The sequence below is a fragment of the Peromyscus eremicus genome, chromosome 11, assembly GCF_949786415.1.
Source record: "Peromyscus eremicus chromosome 11, PerEre_H2_v1, whole genome shotgun sequence".
NCBI lineage: Eukaryota > Metazoa > Chordata > Mammalia > Rodentia > Cricetidae > Peromyscus > Peromyscus eremicus.
The window spans coordinates 28,916,297-28,936,214 of NC_081427.1; the positions used below are offsets into that span (position 1 = coordinate 28,916,297).

The 19,918-nt window shown below is 41.9% G+C and overlaps 2 long non-coding RNA genes across 2 annotated transcripts; both read right to left on the reverse strand.

Annotated features, from left to right (window-relative positions):
• Positions 1-1,239: 1,239 nt before the first annotated feature.
• Positions 1,240-5,413, reverse strand: LOC131921754 (uncharacterized). Its single transcript, XR_009382083.1, has 3 exons — positions 4,213-5,413; positions 3,812-3,881; positions 1,240-1,405 (listed from the first exon to the last, which is right to left on the reverse strand). It is a non-coding gene; the product is annotated as an uncharacterized LOC131921754 (long non-coding RNA).
• A 2,341-nt stretch (positions 5,414-7,754) lies between these two features.
• LOC131921834 (uncharacterized) lies at positions 7,755-12,762 on the reverse strand. The gene is made up of 2 exons (XR_009382111.1): positions 12,605-12,762; positions 7,755-8,639 (listed from the first exon to the last, which is right to left on the reverse strand). It is a non-coding gene; the product is annotated as an uncharacterized LOC131921834 (long non-coding RNA).
• Positions 12,763-19,918: the final 7,156 nt, after the last annotated feature.

The following is a 19,918-nucleotide window of genomic DNA, read 5'->3' on the forward strand; positions in this document are numbered from 1 at the left end:
CTTTACTCAAAAAGCAACACACACACCAACTGATTTCGTGTTTGTGCTTTGAGCCTCACTAATGTTTCCTGTGGGTAAAATTTCAAATGATGTAGCTCATCCATCGAAGTGCTAATTCATGAGAAATAAATGTCATTTTTTTTTTATTTTGGAAGTTACCAATAAGCAATGTGCAGCTGTTTTTGTTTGTTTGTTTGCTTGTTTTTGTTTTTTATGTCAACTTAACAGCGGCTAGAGTCATTGCAGAGGACGTAGCCTCAATTGAGGAAATGTCTCCATAAGACCTGGCTGTACACAACAAGCCTGTTGGACATTTTCTAAATTAGTGATGTGGGAGAGCCCAGTCCATTGTGGGTGGTGCCAATCTTGGCTGGTAGTCCTGGGTTCTATAAGAAAGCAGGCTGAGCAAGCCGTGAGGAACAAGCCAGTAAGCAGTACCCCCTCATGGCCTCTGTATCAGCTCTTGCCTCCAGGATCCTACTCTGCTTGAGTTCTGGTCCTGATGAATGATGAACATGCATTGAACTATTGGTGAAATTATTAAGGCCACATAGTTAAAAGGGAGGTTTATTTAGTGGCATAACTTACAAATGAAGGGATAGGTGGTTTGCAGGGTCTGGGAAAGGTGTGTTGCAGTCCAATGGTGTTCCCTGGAGAACTCTGCTTGGTCTACCTCCAGTGTCTAGGGTCCAGGAACCAAGAGAGCCCACCCGACATCCAGATCTTGGGTCTTCAGGGTCCTCTCTTGGCCCCGCCTTGTAGGCGTGACAGCTACCAAAGCCTTAATGGAGGTTGGAACTTCCAGATCAAGGTTGGAATAGCTACCCACTACATTGAACTTCCTTCAGTGATGAACAGTGTTATGGAAGCATAAGCCAAATAAATCCTTTGCTCCCCAAGTTGTTTGGGTATGGTGTTTCATTCACAGCAATGATAACCCTAACCGGACGGAACATATTGGTTTATCAAACATGAGTTTACTTTACTTTTTTGCTTTTGTGTTTTTGTTTTTGTTTGTTTTGTTTGGTCTCACTATGTAGCTCTGGCTGTTCCTAGAACTTATTAAGTAGACCAGGCTGGCCTTGAGCTCACAGAAACACAGACCAGGCTGGCCTTGAGCTCACAGAAACACATCTTCCTCTGCCTCTGCCTCCCAAGTGCTGGGATTAAAGGCATGTGCCACCACACCCAGCCAAGTTTACTTTTTAATCTTTAAAAAACACAATACTAACCTCCCAAATGGATTCCTTTTCCTCAGTAGCTGTCAAGGAAGTCAGCCTCACAAGACTGACTCCCCTGAAAAGGAAGATCCCCAGAAGCACAGCTTGAGTAGAAGACACAATCCTTCTGCCTGAGATAATGTGTACCCTTCTGTTCGTTTGTCAGAACATGTTTGCTCTGCCACCTGCAGTAGAAAGAACCAGGTGCTGCTCTGTTTTACTCATATGGTTGCACAGTACTTGAATTAATGCATTGTATGATGCTATTGATCCTCCATTTTCATTCACTTATATAGATTATGAGCTCTTGTTTAGAGTCAGGGATACAAGAACAATGTGGGTACAGAAACTAGGGAGAAGACCTCCTCCCTTCTCCTCCTCTTTTTTTTTTTTTTTTTTTCCCCCGAGACAGGGTTTCTCAAAAGCTTTGCACCTTTCCTGGAACTCGCTTTGGAGACCAGGCTGGCCTCGAACTCACAGAGATCCGCCTGGCTCTGCCTCCCAAGTGCTGGGATTAAAGGCGTATGCCATGACTGCCCAGCCTTCTTCTTCTTCTTCTTTTTCTTCTTCTTCTTCTTCGTCTTCTTCTTCTTCTTCTTCTTCTTCTTCTTCTTCTTCTTCTTCTTCTTCTTCTTCTTCTTCTTCTCCTTCTCTTCTTCTCTTTGATTTTTTTTTTTTGAGACAGAGTTTCTCGTGTAGCCCTGACTGTCCCAGAACTCACTCTATAAACTGGGGTGGCCTTGAACTTAAGAGATCCACCTGTCTCTGCCTCCCCAGTGCTGAGATTAAAGGGTGTGCCACCATACCTGGCTACAAGAATCTTACTGACTATAGTGACATAATGTTTTTTATAAGGAAATCAAGGTAAAACTTTAATTTTTTCCTTTAGGTTAGCATACATAAGAATGAGTTTCATTATGACATTTTCATTTTTTTTTTAAAAAATACTGATTGGGGGGGGGGGCTAGAGAGATGGCTCAGCGGTTAAGAGCACTGGCTGTTCTTCCAGAGGTCCTGAGTTCAATTCCCAGCAACCACATGGTGGCTCACAACCATCTATAATGAGATCTGGTGCCTTCTTCTGACCTGCAGGCATACATGTAGGCAGAACACTGTATACATAATAAATAAATAAATCTTTAAAAAAATACTGATTTTATTATTTTTAATTGTGTGTTAGGGGTGAATACAGGTACCTGAGGAGGCCAGAAGCATCAGGTTCCCTGAAGCTGGAGTTATAGGCAGTTCTGAGCCATCTGACATGAGTGCTGGCAACAAGTTTGGGTCTTCTCCAAGAGCAGTAAACACTCTTAACTTCTAAGCCATCTTCCGAGCCTCATTATGACATTGTTATACACACATGCTATTCTACTTTGTTCTAGCCTAAGCTCCCCCAATCACACATATATAATCAGCACAAAAACCCAGTAAAAGTGAAAGCTAGGTCCCATCTTCCTCTTTGAGCTATTGTCTTCCACTCCTGGTTTGCTTTGCTTCGTACTTGATCTTTGCCCTCTTCGTCTACCCCATATCCATTGCAATTTATCTGCTGGGACACTGGACCTCTTTCTTTCGAGAGTCACTGAGAGATTGTCTGTGTTTATTTTCAGTCTTCAGAATGCAGCTCAGAAATTCCAGACCCTAGTGAGCTGAAGGAAAGGGGGAGAAGGGGCTCCTGTTTTAGAATAGGAAAGGCAAAGACGGATGGCTTCACAGGCGACATGGTGTCTTGCTAAGAAAGCTTCACGTGCTTCTTGGTCTTATCATGTGGTGTGTGCCATACCCTCACCAAGCAGGCATTCAGGTGGGAAAGTCAGTGATATGGCTGAACTTCCAGGAACTCATGTAAAGACTTTAGGAACAAGAAACACATTACAAGCTGGGCGGTGGTGGTGCACGCCTTTAATCCCAGCACTTGGGAGGCAGAGACAGGCGGATCTCTGCGAGTTTGAGGCCAGCCTGGGCTACAGAGTGAGTTCCAGGAAAGGTGCAAAGCTACACAGAGAAACCCTGTGTTGCTGTCTCACAAAACCAAAAGAAAAAAAAAGAAACACATTAGGCCATGAGTGGAGTTTTCCCTTAAACTGACTGGAGATGTATTTGAGTATTTATTTCAGAAGGGGAGACAATACAAAAAAAGAAGAAAAGAAAGGTAAAGATAAAGAAAGAATGCAGAGAAGGTACAGGAACATAGACAATAGAAGAGGAACTCTTGGGTCAGCTACCTCAGTGAGAGCTAGAGGTCAATCCTTTTAGACAGAAACCATTGGGCATAATGCAAAGAAAGCATCTCAGAAGAGCCCCAGTTATGAAATGAAGGACTTGGGGTATTTATGTATGAAGTGTAAAACTTTTAAGCATGTATACAAGAGTGACAATTCTGGATTGTTGCAGAGAGGAAGCAGAAAGTCCATTCCTCTTTGCACTCTGAGTCACTGTCATTGAAATGCATGGTTCTCTACAGTTTTAGCTGGAAAGTGGAAGGCGGATCCCTTGGGAAGACATGCAGATACTGGTGAATGAAAGCTTAGAGGCCGAAAACACCATGGGCATGGGTGGGACACTCCAAGTCTCTATCAAGGTATACTCACTACAGCTTGCTGATCCGTCTTAAATCCTTACACTGGCTGTTTCTGAGGCAAGCCTGGAGAAGGTACATTCCTAGATAAGAATCGGGAAGGAGAAACACATAGCTATTTTGTATTGGTGCTGCCTTTAGGCTATTGTGTAGATGATAATGAAGAAACTACATACAGTATTTGACCTACAGTCTATTAACCTGGTCCCCAGGTAAGTCAATGAGTGGAGAAGTCAGAGCCTAACTAAAAGTTATATTTAAGTAACAAATTCCAGGGCTTCACAGAATTTACTGAACCAGGATTTGGTTAACATCTGCATTAATCTAGGCTGAGACAGTGCAGTAAAACAAATCGAAGTATTCGTCCTGTCTTTCAACAGAGGGAGTGACCTGGACATTGGAATTTGTGCTTACCTTCCTCCAAATCTCTGAACTCCTCTTTCCAAGAGGTATTGTAGCATAAACAAGGCCAAGTGAGTCTGTGGCCACAGGAGACCAGACTGTCAGTTGGGCTTTGTAGGTAAGAGCTTTGTGTGTCTTTAACAAGTAAGAGAGAAATTACCCACTGTTATCACAGGTCAGGGGCCTAAAAAATGGAGTCATAGACCTGTTTTAGATACCATTTTGTTTTCTTCCTAGTAAAAACCTGAGGAGATAGCAGGTTTCTGCAGTACAGCCAAACCCGGGAGTTTATACACATAGCAAAGGATGGAGGAACCTGGAGCATCCCCCTGCCACCCCCAAGGGAAGAGTTAATGAGCACCAGTTCAGGACCTTAGAAGAGACAGCAGTATGAAAAGAGGACTACCATAGCTGGGACCAAAAGGGTCCCCTAAAGGACCTTCAGGTTAAAGATTTGGTTGCCAGCCTCTGGCACTATTGGGAGGCAACAGAACCTTCAGGAAATGGGGCCTGGTGCGACATTAGATCACTTGAGGTAGCTCTTGGAGCAGATACAGGAATTGTGGACACTCTTACTTTTCTGCTTTGCTTTCTGGCCACCATGAAGTGAAAAGTCTTCATCTACCATGTGCCGCCACTGTGGCAGCATAGGCTCAAAGCAATACAACCAAGTGACCATGAACTGAAATCTCTGAAACTTCAATCCAAAATGTATTCTTCATCCCTTCAAGTTGATTAGCTTGGATATTTCTCAGCAATGAAAAGCTAACGTAAGGATCCAGCATTTGAGTAAGAGAGAATGGGAATGAGGGATGGGTAGGAAGAGAGGGAGGTATGGTGTGAAATGCCTTCCTTCTGAAGGCTCAAGCCTGCTAGTCCTTCATTTCCTTGTGATAAAGGGAAAGAACAGTGATAAAATTCCTGCTCTCCTGTACACTTATGTTCGTGGAGGGCTGCCTTTATTATCGTATATACATCCACCTGAGAAAGACTAGCAAGGGAGGAGATACCCAGGAAAGGGCTCTTACCCGACCATTAGTGCAACAGGACCAGAAGGAAAAATATATATGTCCTTCATGTATACGTGATTGTGGGGCTGACCAATCAAGCCCAAAGAGTGGCGAGAACACACCAGTCGAGAAGCCCCTTCCAGGAGTACTGGCGTACACTATCCTCCTGGCACTCAGAAGACTGAGACGGGAAGCTCATGAATTCTAGTATAACCTGGACCTTGTCTCAGAACAAGGAGGAGGAGGAAGATGAAGGGGAGGAGGAGGAGGAGGAGGAAGAAAAAGAGGAGGGGGAGGAAGAAGAGGAGGAGAAGAGGAGGAGGAAGAAAAAGAGGAGGGGAAGAGGAGGAGGAGGAGGAGGAGGAGGAGGAGGAGGAGAAGAAGAACAATAACAACAGCAACAACAACAAGAACAAGAACAAGATAAGTAGAGGTAGGGAAGAGAAAGAGGAAGACCTGTCTCTGATTCTTAATGCTCTCAAGCAAGTGACAAGACATTGGAACATACAACTGTCACTGATACCCTGCTGTTACCTACAAATAAGTGGAAATGGGGACATTCCTGAAGATAAAAATCTGTAACTATAGTTGACAGTATAACATAGCCAAAAGCACATAAAGTAACCATCACTGCATATCTTTATTCAAAACCTACACAATGCATCTCATTAATAGCCCTTACTGAGTATGGAGAAACTTCATTGTAAGTAAGTGGGAACGTGAGGTTTCCCACTTTCCAGCATCTATTGTACCAGACTTCACATTAGAAAGAATGAAAGATGACCAAGTACTAATTGACCACTGTGGTGATATATTGTTTGTAACCTAAGAAATAAAACTTACCTAAAGATCAGAGGACAGAGCCAGTCACAGAGTATAAAGAAATAAATATAAAAATATAAAGAAATGCAAGTTGGTAGTTAGTCATTAAAACTTGTAGTCATGTTAGGTATGTTTTCACAGTCAGACAGAGATATACTTTAAATAGACAGGTTGTCTTCAAACACTTCAAAGATCTACAGAATATGGCATTTAAGATATTTTAATAAGGGGTTGGGGATTTAGCTCAGTGGTAGAGCACTTGCCTAGCAAGCACAAGGCCCTAGGTTCAGTCCTTGGCTCCAGAAAATTAAAAAAAAAATTAAAAACAAATAAATAAATTAAATTAAATTGAAAAAAAGATGTTTTAATAAAATAAGTTTCAGGGTTTTTTTTAATGACTATGAGACATGTCTGCTCCTGGCAGCACCAATCTACTTCAGAGATTATGGGCATAGAAGAAACTCCATATGGAGTTTACTTTCTTTGTGTTAAAAGTTAGCTACTGGGCAAGAAAGTGCCCTTACCTCAACTGCTGACAGTATGCTGTCCAAATGGACAAGCAAGACACAAAAGAAAAGACTGCCTAACCTTGCTAAGAAAAGGCAGGGCAGCCCTTCAGAACATCCTGCTTCACAGAAAAGTCTGTCAGATATGCTAGACCTATAGGCCAAAGATGAATGCCCCAACATTGCAAAGAAATCTTAGGTGACTGTCCAGGCAGCCAGCTGTTTATATCATTTCTCACACTTTTAGGAAGTCACATTTTTTGCTTGCACTTCCTGTTTACTCAGGTAATATTATTTCTTTCTTGGGTTTTTGGTGGAGTTGAAGACTAGATAGTTGTAGTTTTCCTTGTTAACAAATTCAGGAAAGAAATTCACTAAAGATGTGTGTAGTGGGTAGCTGTTCCAGCTTTGACCTTGAAGCACTGCCCCTAGTGTGGCAACAAGTAACTGCCACACCTCCCTATGACCTGCCTCCGGGGTGTTCCTGAGATGAGGCCCCTTAAGACCCGAGATGCACATGTGCTTACTCTCTTGGCTCCTCGTGATCCTGGATGCTGGATTGGAGATCAAGTCAGAGTTCTCCAGAGAACCACACTGGACTGCATCTCATCTCTCCCAGATCCTGGAACTGACCCCTTATTGGCTGTAAGTTACCCCTAAAATAAACATCTTTTAATTACCAGATAAACTACATGGAATTGCCTCATTAATTGCCACTATTGATGTGTAAAGTGATAAGTTTGAAAGACATCAAAAGATAGTTTTTGGTTGTAATACATGTTAGTATAGAAAGCGAATTAGGTACAATACTTTGGACTCACCAAAATAGAGTAAATAATGAAGTATTTTCTCTGAATTTGTCAAATGCTTATGGACTCGGCATTATTAACGTAATTCTTGACTGAATATATTGAATATAGTTATCATACTTATTGTATATAGTTTTTCTTATATTAGTTATAACCTTTTATTATTTTAGACAAAAAAAGGGGAAATGTGGTGATATTTTGAACAAATAAGATTTGCCTAAAGATCAGAGGACAGAGCCAGCCACAGAGTTAGCCACAAAGGTCAGGCAGTGGTGGCACACACCTTTAGTCCTAGAATCCTAGCACTCAGGGAGGCAGAGGCAGAGATCTGTTTGGGTTTCTGTGAGTTCAAGGCCAAACTGGGCTACATGAGATTAATTCAGTCTAAAAGAGAAACAGAGCCAGGCAATAGTGGCACACACCTTTAATTCCAGCACTTGGGATCACACACCATCAGTAGGAAGGCTGAGACAGGAAGTGATATGGCTGGGGAAGAAAGGAATATAAGGCCGGAGGAGACAGGAACATGAGCTCTTGCAGGCTGAGGAGTTGGTGAGGTGAGAGGTGGTGGCTGTGGCTTGCTCTGCTTCTCTGATCTTTTAGTTTTCATCCTGATATCTGGCTCGAGGTTTTTATTATAATACCATTTAGGATTCATGCAACAGATCACATCCAACACACCCAGCTCAACACCCCAAAACTACCTCTGTGATATTGGGCTTCATTGAATTTTACTACCCTTATGATATTTGCAAGCTATAGCAGTCCTCAAACACCATGGTGGGTTCTAGTACATGGCTACCAGAGTCTAGAGTAAGATCCAAGAGTCACCCCACAACAAGATTGTCTCTACGCCAAACACGTGCTTCGGTGGAATCATTTATAGATGTGCTCTTTACCAAGCATGAATTTGAGAAACTAATCCTCTAAAATTTTCATTTGAGTTTTAAATGTTACATGACATGAAAGCAGTCCTAGAAAAAGATTCACAGAAGCAGATAGTTTTTGTAGTTTGTACTTAAGCAAGGGCTAAGATAAAATAGAACACATTTCTTAGTAATTTATACTTGTGTGCTACCTTTCTGAAACCATGGTGAGTCTTAAAGGATAACTTGAGAATGTACGTTCAGAAGTCATTCTTCTTTATATTTGCTGCTGAAGACCTTGATGAGTGTGGATGACATTATTTCTTTCTTTTGATGACTTCTTATAAGATGTCATGCTGGGACATTAAGGCACTGATGAAACGCAGACCTGGAGATCTGGAGAAAGCTGTGATTCAGCAATAGGACCTGTAATGAAAAAACCTTTTGGCATTTAGACTCCAAGAGCATCTGGAGGAAGCAAGACCAATTGTGATGCCAATTGTGATGCCAATTGGGAAAGGAGAGCAGTGAGCTAGTGGGCACAGTGGACACTGAGAAATCCAGATGTTCTACACCTCTAATAACAGAAAAGCAGGCAGCTAATTTGGAAATGGAAACGCAACAGGTCAAGAAAGGCTTTGTCCTATGGAGAAAGCCAGCCTCCCAGACTGGAGGAGAAACCTAGAATCTGCTCATTAGTCTGTTGTTTATGAAATGAACAAAGCCAAGGTTTGTCAAAAACCCATGTTCAGGGCTAGAGAGATGGCTCAGAGGTTAAGAGCACTGACTACTCTCCCAGAGGTCCTGAGTTCAATTCCCAGCAACCACATGGTGGCTCACAACCATCTATAATGAGATTTGGTGCCCTCTTTTGGTGAGTAGGCATACATGCAGACAGAACACAATATACATAATAAATAAATCTTTAAAAGAATTACAGAAATAAATCACAGTTGGCCAGAAGGGTTTCAGAGCTCAGTAGCTACTACAAAGGCTTACATAGCTCTAGTTGCAAAAAGAACCAGGCCCAAAAATACAGAATGCCCCAGAGACACGGAGCAAGGGAAGAAACAGTGCCCAAGAGTCAGAATTTAAAAGACAGAGCCTGACAACAATCAATGCAAACTAATAAATATTATCATATTTCCTGCTATGGTTACAGGGTCTTAGATCAATGAAATGATATAGTTTTAAAAATGGTGAACTTAAAAATATATAAAACACCTGTTCTTTTAGAAAATGTCTTGTATTAAATTTTAATGTGTTATCCAAATGTTCAATAGAAAGCTAAATTAGTTTGTCAGAATCAGATCCCATAAAAACTGCTTCTGCAAAATAATCTTTTCTGATAAGTATGACTGTGTGTTAAGGACAGAGAAACAAGTCTAGAAATCTGGGGTGAGTCTTCACCCCAGTAATCACTGTTGTTCTGGTATCATACAGGAGTCCAGTGGGTAACATTCTATATCTCAACTTGGAGGTTCAACCATTTCATTATAGCAGCCAAGCTCATATAACAAACAAATAATTAAAAATCATTAATATCATCTAATATTTATAGAAGGGAGAAATTCTTGTGCTTTCTCATAAGGGTTGTATGATACTTAAGGTCAGTACCAACTTAGATTATACAGTGAAAGTTAAAATTATATAGTGGAATTTTAAAATGCATGATTCTGTGTAACTAAACAGTTTGTTAAGATACATGTTGCCCCTGACAACAAGTGGGTTTGTGTAATCAGCTAAAACCCCACATAGTACACAAATATTGTGTGCAGATATTTTCTTCTTTAATAAGGAACAACGTCACAGGCCAGTGAGATGGCTCAGTGGGTGAAGGCACTTACCACCAACCCTGACCACTTGGGTTTGATCCCCAGCCCTTAATAGATAGAAGAAGAAAAGTGACTTCCAAAAGTTGTCTTCCGACTGCTGCACGTGGGCAGTGGCACATAGACTTACCCACTCACCCCCAAAATCAAGCAATAAATATAATAAAAAAAATTTAAAGAAACAGCTTCAGGACAGATTTCAGCTATATAGGTGGGGGTCGCCAATATCTTGTCAGACCTTGAGACTAAACTTGCTTCCATCAGCACATTTCACGCTCCATCCAAGCCCTTTTCTCCATTATGTTACATTAAAACAACAAGATGGAATCCACCATTCACCAAACGCCGATAGTTAATCAGGACAGGAGTGTTATATCAATAGTGAGAATTTTCTGGACCAAGAACAAATGGTTATAAACCACCTAATCACAGGACACACCAGAACATACACACACCTCAGCGTTGTGGATGATAATCTATTAGGTACTCTGGGTGAATTTTGAAAGTTTGTCTTTAGAAAATTGCAAAGTTGGTTTCCAGGGAAAGCCCTTGTTTACTGCTTTTTTTCTGACCTGATTTTTAAATACCCCAGTGAGATGACCTTCCTGGAAGTCAAAGACATGCACTGATTGTAGATCTGTTTTAAAAGTAATTTTAGTACTATGGTCACCACTGTTCTGCTTTGAATATTACAATTATGTCATTTTAAAATGAGCTTCGGGGAACTCCAACATTATTAGCCAACTACGGAGAGCAAAGGCTGTAAAAGTCCAACTACATTTAATTTTAAGAGTTTTGCCTGGGTCCTTAGTGGTTCTTGATAAACTCGGGGTTGTTTAAACAGCAGGGTGTCGAAGATAGTCCAGAATATCATCTCTTGTCCATGAACTTTTGTTTGTGTTGTTCATCCTGGATGTGACTCCACGTAACTCTCACCATCCAGTCATGGGCTAAATGTGGTTAAGGGCAGTTCAAAGTCAGAGGGAGAGAGAGAGAGAGAGAGAGAGAGAGAGAGAGAGAGAGAGATATGCGGTATCCTAAACACAAATGCCCAGCTAGTTAGCTTCAGTGACAGGATATTTATGGATGCCATGCAAAGAATTCCATGAGATGTGAGGGAGGAATAGCGAGCTTCATGCAAAGCTAAAACAGAAGTGGACTGAGACCAAGGCTTCCTTTTCTATAAGCCACAACCTGGTTGGTCCTTGAGCATCTCTCCCTTCTGCTCATCAGTGTGACTTCCTGCTCTGGCCTCTCAGCTTCCCTGACCATCATCAGCTGAAGTGATCCTTTGTGAGTCTCAGCTCAGCTTTCTGAAAGGGGAGGGCTGTGAGTGAGTCAGCAATGTGACCCGTGAAGGATCCCTCTGGGTTCTCTGGCAGGATCAATTAGATCAGAGAAGACAGACCACAAACGTGATTGTGTAGCCCTCATGAACAAGACAGACAAAGACAGGCATGTGCAGCCGAACATCTGTGAATGATTAACTGCTACTACTCAAATGGCAAATTATAGCATAGCTTCATGGTATATTATTTTAAGGGTTACTTTATTTCGTCAGATTTTTTTGTTTAGTTTATGTGTATATACATGTGCCTGAGTGAGTTTATAAATGCCACATGTATACAGGTGCCTAAGGAGGGCAAAGGTCATTAGATCCCCAGGAACTGGAGTTACAGGCTATTGTCAGCTGTCTAATGTAGCTGCTGGGAAATGGACCTGTGTTGTTGTTTGTTTGTTTGTTTGTTTGTTTGTTTGTTTCACTCTTAGGCTCTTGGCTCTTTTGGGGGGCCCACCACCCAGATCCTAAATGTATCACACACGTGGAAGCTTAGTATCTCTTATAAATGCCCGGCCTTGGCTTGGCTTGGCTTGTTTCTTGCCAGCTTTTCTTAACTAATTATCCCATCTACCTTTGCCTCTGGGTTTTTACCTTTCTCTTACTTCTGTATATCTTTTGTTCATTCTTACTCCATGGCTGGCTGGGTGGCTGGGTGGCTGGCCCCTGGTGTCCTCCTCTCCTTGTTCTCTTGCTCCTTCTTGTCTCAGATTTTTCCTTCTACTTATTCTCTTTGCCTGCCAGCCCCACCTATCCTTTCTTCTGCCTCACTATTGGCCGTTCAGCTCTTTATTAGACCAATCAGGTGTTTTAAACAGGCACAGTAACACAGCTTCACAGAGTTAAACAAATGCAACACAAAAGAATGCAACACATCTTTGCACCATTAAACAAATGTTCCACAGCATAAACAAATGGAGCACATTTTAAAATAATATTCTACAACAGACCGGATCCTTTGCAAGAACAGTAAGTGCTCTTGACTGTGAGCTACCTCTCCAGCCTCTGGCTTTACAGTACTACATTTTTTAAAGATACTGTTTTCTTGGTCAAATTTATTTATTTATTATGACTTTAATACAAAGGACTGGTAGCATAAGTGGTGGAAAAGCTGAAAGTGGGATAACCAGTGTTCAGTACCAGCGATAAGCTGTTGCAACCCTAGGTTGGAAGGACAAAAAGAAAATTTTTACCCTGTAGATACTAGAACCATGACCTACCTGTCTGGATTCATTAAAGAGACATACCTGCTACTGGAGATGCTGCTGAGACAATCAGAAGGGGACAGATACTCCAGCAATTCCATCCTTTTCCTGCTCCAGTCTCCTTGTACCTACTATTGGCCTGACATAGGAAGCCAGCGTCTTTGTATTTTTATGACCCTATAATAGAATACCATGTTTAATACCAGTTTAAACAACGGACATCTACCTCTTGCAGTTCCAGGGCTGTGATGTTGAATGTCAAGGTGCCAGCATGGGTAGTTCCAGTGAAGGCTCTTTTTCTAGCTTCTAGACAGCTGTCTTCTTGCTGTACCTTTTATGTGTTCAAATGAGATAAATACACATCTTTCTATTCTTACAAAACCATGGCCCTGTCGGATTAGGGGTCCATCAACGTTTGAATGTGAAAGGCTCAAGTATTTAATGGTTGGGTCTCAGCCAGTGTCACTATTTTGGGAGGTTGTGGAACCTTTGGGAAGTGGAGCCTAGGGAGGGCAAGTGGATCACTGGGTGAGAGAGTTTAAGGTCTCATTTCCTACTGTTTCCACATCGTGGTGATAAGCCCAGATGTGAGTAAGCAGCCTCATGCTCCTGCAGCCACAGCTTCAAGCGGATTTCACTGCTATGCCTTCCCCGGCAAACCCTGACTCCAAACAAATCCTTCCTCCCTTGAGTTGCTTCTTGTCAAGTATTTATTCACAGCAGTAACAAAAGTTGCTGATACAGGCCCTACTTTTCTGACCTCGTTTATCTTCCAAAAGGTGCTGTTTCCAGATACTGTCATAATGGAGGTAAGAATTTCAACACATGAATTGGGTGGAGAGGGCACAAATCAATAGATAGCATCACAGAGAAATGAGACTCCTCCCCAACCATCTACCCCGCCCCACATTACCAACATACACTAACCTACTGGGAAACAGAGAGGGCAATACATAGATCTGAGGGCAAATAGTAAAAATCCTCTTAAGAGCAAATTTGTCCAGGGCCACAGAGCCACACTAGGTCCTAATCCAGGTTTTCTAATTCCAGATCCAGAGGATAGTGACCTCCATTGAGACCACACTGTAAATATCAGCTCTCCTGGGCTCATCTTTTTCTGAATTTCCACGTCATTTTTATCCTTTATCTTGTGATTCATTAAGGATTGATCTCTTGTTTTTTTTTTTTTTTGGTTTTTCGAGACAGGGTTTCTCTGTGTAGCTTTGCGCCTTTCCTGGAACTCACTTGGTAGTCCAGGCTGGCCTCGAACTCACAGAGATCCGCCTGGCTCTGCCTCCCGAGTGCTGGGATTAAAGGCGTGCGCCACCACCGCCCGGCCTGATCTCTTGTTTTATTTCTGTCTTTTTTGCGAGCAATATTCCACCATTCTATAGCTTTCCAAGTGTGTCAGTGTATTAAGACCAAGAATCATGAAGATTTCAAGTGGCAGCCATCTCATTGTTGATACATACCGTACATGCTAAATAGCCACTTTAACTGAATGACTTCTCCCACCACATTATCAAATGTTGTAAAGAATAGTTCCACCTGAACAGGGACGACACCAATAGACTTGCTAACAAGGAAGGGAGAAATCTCAAAGGGCCTCAATCCTAGACAAAGAACTACAGGCACCCAAGGAATGCTGAGAGCAGAGACATAGTCTTCCCCAGAGAAGAGCACACCAACTGGCTATCCAATACCAAGGGGTCAGCCCTGAAATTATGTGCATACAAGTAACATTATATAGACTGTGAAGGTTCTAGTTATGCATTTAGGAATATATATACATAAACATATATATAAATAATTAAGGTTTAAAAAAAGGCCATGAGTGAGAGAGAACAAGGTGGGAAATGTACCTGGTATGGCTGGAGCAAAGAAGAGGGAAAATGATGTAATTATATTTTAATTTTAAAAAATATTTTAAAAGAATAGTTCCATTATTTCTTTTAATAAAACTATTCATCTGTTTTCCAAAATGCCATATTCCTCTAGCTCTCAAGAAAAATTTTCTGCAATTCCAGGAAATTGTCCATATAAATATTGTTTGTTATTTTGGATGTAATCTCAAAGAGTGATCTATTCACATGAATCAGAAACGTTAAGCACCTTCCAATTCCCTTCTGTACTGAGTTATCTATCAGGGTTATCTTTGATTGTGGCCATTATTCATCCTTATTGGGAAACTGTTGTCCTCTTTTCTCATGACTGTCCTGCAAATATCTGGTCTGGTTGCTATTGATTAGCAATTTATCACCCCCACTCTTACCTACAAGATAAAATTGTAGAAAAATCAGGAATTCCTTTGCCAAAATCTCCTGAAGGTGAAATGATAAACATTTCTCTTTTTTGTCATCACCTATGTTATGAAATATGGCCTGTATTTTGCAATCACTCAAAACATTATTAGCACAATGAGATAGAAAACAAAGTCAAATTCTATATTGCTTGTATTAGAATGTTTAGATCACATTGCCTTTGACTTAACCCCAACATGGTTGCCATTCTGAGCCCTGTCATGACTAGCAATTCCCATCTTCAAGTATCCCAAAAGATCATACAAATGTCCTTCCATATTTCATTGTCTATGAACACAGCAAAAACTCTTCAGCCCCTGTGAGACCATCAGTGAAGTGATCCATCGCTTCTCCATTCACTCACTATCCCAACCACACTCCCCCTGTGAGATCATCAGTGAAGTGATCCATTGCTTCTCTGTTCACTCACTATCCCAACCACACTCCTCCTGACTTTGATGTCTTCTGTACCCAGAGCTTCTCTTCCTGCATCTTTATTCAAGCTAAAGAACATTTCTGGGGGAAATAACATTATCAGGCTCCAGGATTTCTGTGCCTTCGTCTTTTTGTGATAGAGAGGTTCTGTTTTGTCAGGGTTTTTTGTTTGTGTGTTTACTAAGATTTTTTTTTGCTTTTTGTTTTTTTTTTTTTTTGCTTGGTGTGTGTGTGTGTGTGTGTGTGTGTGTGTGTGTGTGTGTGTGTGTGGCCACAAATGACAGAGGAAAGCCCTGGATCCCCTGTAGTGAAGTGACATCCAAGGCAATGAGTATTATTTTCCTCTAAGTTTTAGGAGAAACTAGTGGTTCCCATCAGACCCATGCTGACTTTATTTGTTTTTAAATTTTTACACACTTCAGAGAAACCCTGTCTCGAAAAACCAAAAAAAAAATTTTTTTTTTACACACTTATAGTTTAAAACTTCAAGTAACCTGGAAGAGTATAGAGAACAAAATAGGTCTCCCTCTAATCCCTGATACTCAGTCCTGGGTATCTTCCCAAGTAGCAACCCTAGGGTTTTACTTTTGTTGATGTTGTTGTCATTGTTTTAGATTTATTTATTTTATTATTTTGTATGTATGAGTGTTTTACCAGCATGTATGTATGTGCACCACATGGGTGCCTGGTGCCTGCAGAGTTCAGAAGAGGTCATCAGATCCCCAGGGACTGGAGGTACAGACAAAAATATGGGTTCCGGGAATTGAACCTGGGTCCTCTGCAAGAACAAATGCTCTTAATGGCTGAGCTATCTCTCCAGGCCACTTGTTTTTTTTTTATTTTCAATATTGCCTCCGAAGCAGATTAGTCAAAATCAATCGATTTATGATGCAGCAAATTTAATTCAAAATGCTAGTAGCTGAATACAGTAAAGATTGCTTCTGCATCAAAATATGTCTTGAACCTCCATTGCTCTGTGAGGCATGCCTTCAACAAAAGAGAGAGCCAGAGACACTGGTTGGAAATGTACCTCTTTTACCCAGATGGACTCCCACTGAGCTTGAGCTAATCACAGATCTACTTAACAAAGTTCATTTTCCGTGAGTCTAGGAATGAGAGAGCCACAGAGCAGAAAGAGCCAGTCATCACTACCACACATACAGTACATGTGTGCTCTACATAAATGGTGCATGCCAACACAGTTTCTCCACCTTGGTTTGTACCATGAATCTTAAACGGTCTTGTTAATAAAATCAAACCCAGGGCCAGGTGTTGGGATGAATGCTGGAAGATCAGAGAAGCAGAACAAGCCACAGCCACCTCACCTCACCAGTTCTTCAGCTGATCCTGTTTCCTCAGCCTGGAAGACTCTGTGTCCTCATCCAAATAGATCTCAGCTGAACTACTGCTCAAAAGCCTAAAAGCTTAGCAGGCTCTAGTTCCTGGTCCTCACGCCTTAAATACCTTTCTTCTTTCTGCCATCTCCTCCTGGGATTAAAGACGTGAGTCACCATACCTGGCTGTTTCCAGTGTGGCTTTGAACTCACAGAGATCCAGATGGATTTCTGCCTCTGGAACGCTAGGATTAAAGGCGTGTGCTACCACTGCCTAACCTCTATGTTTAATATTGTGGCTGTTCTGTTCTCTGACCCCCAGATAAGTTTATTGTGGTGCACAATATATCAACCACATTGGTTTTCATTTTGCACGTTGTCTATGATAGTTCCTTATGTGTGATCGAGTATATAATTTACTTATTTAAACTTGATTGTAGGATATTTGGATTATTTCTAGTTTTTTTAATTATTGTTTATTACAAACAATAGCTGCCACAAATATCCTTGTAAGACTAATACAAATCATTGCAATGTAGTCAGATGTATTTAGACCTTACTGCGTGCAAAAAGCTTTTCAAATCATACTATATGTTTGGACTCACCTAATACTCTTGGCAGGTGACATAACTTACAGGTTCCTTATTTACAATGGCCTTAAACCTAGGCAGTTGGCCCCAGGGCCTGTCACATTCACATAGATCTTTGCGCAGTATTATACACATACTCTAGAAGGCTCACTCCCCAACCTGAATTCATAGGTTTTTTTTGAGATCTGCTGCCTCTGTTTCAGCTGCCTTCTAGAAAGGACCACATGCTGTGGGATGTTCTGTATGGCAAATGTGTTGCTAATTAGTCAATCAATAAAACACTGATTGGCCATTGGCTAGGCAGGAAGTGTAGGCGGGACAAGGAGGAGAATAAAGCTGGGAAGTGGAAGGCTGAGTCAGAGAGACACTGTCAGCCGCCATGATGACAACCAGCGTGTGAAGATGCCGGTAAGTCACGAGCCATGTGGCAAGGTATAGATTAATAGAAATGAATTAATTTAAGCTGTAAGAACAGTTAGCAAGAAGCCTGCCATGGCCATACAGTTTGTAAGCAATATAAGTCTCTGTGTTTACTTGGTCGGGTCTGAGGCTGTGGGACTGGCAGGTGATAGAGATTTGTCCTGACTGTGGGCCAGGCAGGAAAACTCTAGCTACAACCACACGTAGGAATCTCGGTATATTCAAAATGAACCTGAGTCCTGCATCCCTCACCTCCCGCCTTTCCCAAGCAGGGGTCCCCGCTGAAAGTTCAAGTGTGAGCCTTGATAATGTACTTCCTCTCTACCTCACTCTCCCAGCTCAGCCCCTATCTGCCTGCCACTCACATCCCAGCCAAGCCCTGTGTGTTCCTTATTCCTCTGTATACCAAAACTCCTGACAGAAACACTGTAACGGAGACAGAATTGATTTTGGTCATAGGTTTGTTCCATCATGGCAAGGAGGGTGTAGTAAAGCAGAACGGCTTGCATTATGGTAGCCAGAGAGCAGAAAAGGAGACTGCTCTCCCTTTCTTTCCCTCTTCCTATTCCTCCTACACCCCCAGCCTATGGGATGATGCCAGCCACAGCCAGAGCACCTAAGTTAGTTCTCTCTGGAAAAAAAAACCTCACAGACACATTCAGGGGCGAGTTTCTCTGATCTCCGAGGGACTTTTCAGTCCAATCCCATTGATACCGAAGCTCAGGCACCACACTCCTCTTTCAAACTGGCTCTTGAATCCATCCATTCTTTCCCAGTCCACATCTACTTTCTGAAATGGAGTTTTTCATTGTCTCTGAGCTGAATTATTAAAAGACCCTCTTCACGAGCTGCTCTGCAATTCAAAGTTATTTTCTAGGCCGATATACTTAAAGCATAGATCCTATCACACTCTCCCCAAGCCTCAAGCCTTCCCGTTGCTTTGAAAATCAAATTAGAACTTCGGAGAGGGCTCCAGTTTGCCTCCCCCAGTGCGCGCACTTCCGGTAGGCTCGGCCGCCGTCTTGGCTGCGGAGACATCACACTTGTCCAAACCTCAAGGTCTTCGTTCTTGGCCGGCCCTCTTTCCCCTCACTCTGAAGGGTCCCTCATTCTCCAGTGTCACCGCCTCAGCTCTCCCTGTCATCACGAGCAGGTCTTTTCAGTTATTTTCTATCATGTTTCCTTCAAAGCAACAGTCCCGACCTGTCATCTTTACATGGATTTGCTTGCTGATTTTTCTCTCCTCATGAAATGTAAGCTCCAGACATTTCTGTGTCATTGGGAAATCTAGTCTCAGTGCCTAAAAGTGGCACTTTGTCTTTGGGAAGATGGTGGAGTAGAAGGCAAAGGATTCAGATATTCGACTAATGTGACGGATGGACACAGGAATGGCTTCCTATTAAAAACAAAAACAAAAACAACAACAACAAAAAAAAAAACCTAGAATATGAAGCCACGTCAGTCTGGCTCCAAAACTCATGTTTTTTTTTGTTTTTCTGTGTCATACTGACCTCTCATACACTTTACATCTATGACACCTAGCTAATGGCTCTATTTAAATTTTTTTCGGGGGGGGGGGAGTTTCGAGACAGGGTTTCTTTGTAGCTTTGGAGCCTGTCCTGGAACTCACTCTGTAGCCCAGGCTGGCCTGGAACTCACAGAGATCCGCCTGCTTCTGCCTCTCGAGTGCTGGAATTAAAGGCAAGTGCCACCACTGCCCGGCCTATTTAAAATATTTTACTGGCAGATATTAATTATACAAAATAATAACACTCATTGGGGCATTTCCATGTATACAGATAACGTGCTTGGATGATGTCTCTCCCCTCTCTCCTTTCCTATACCCTGCCCCCCATCTTGTTTCTCATCTCTAGTAGTCCCCCGTTCTACTTTAATGTCTCTCTCCTTGAGTCCACATATTGAAGAAAATGTGGTAGTTACTTTTCTAAATCTCTTTGGGGAATATTTGTTTACACTGTAAAGATGTGTCTCTGCCTAAGGCACCTTCTGATTGGTTTAATAAGGAGCTAAATTGCCCATAGCTAGGCAGGAGAGACTAGGCAGGTCTTACGGGGGAGAGAGAGAACTCTGGGAAAGAAGAAAGCTGGATTTGCCAGCTAGATGCAGGGAAAGCAGGACATGCAGTGTGCAAATGGTAACGAGCCATGTGGCGGAATGTAGATTAAAAAATATGGCTTGAGTTATAAGAGCCAGCTGGAAACAAACCTAAGCCAAAGGTCAAGCTTTCAT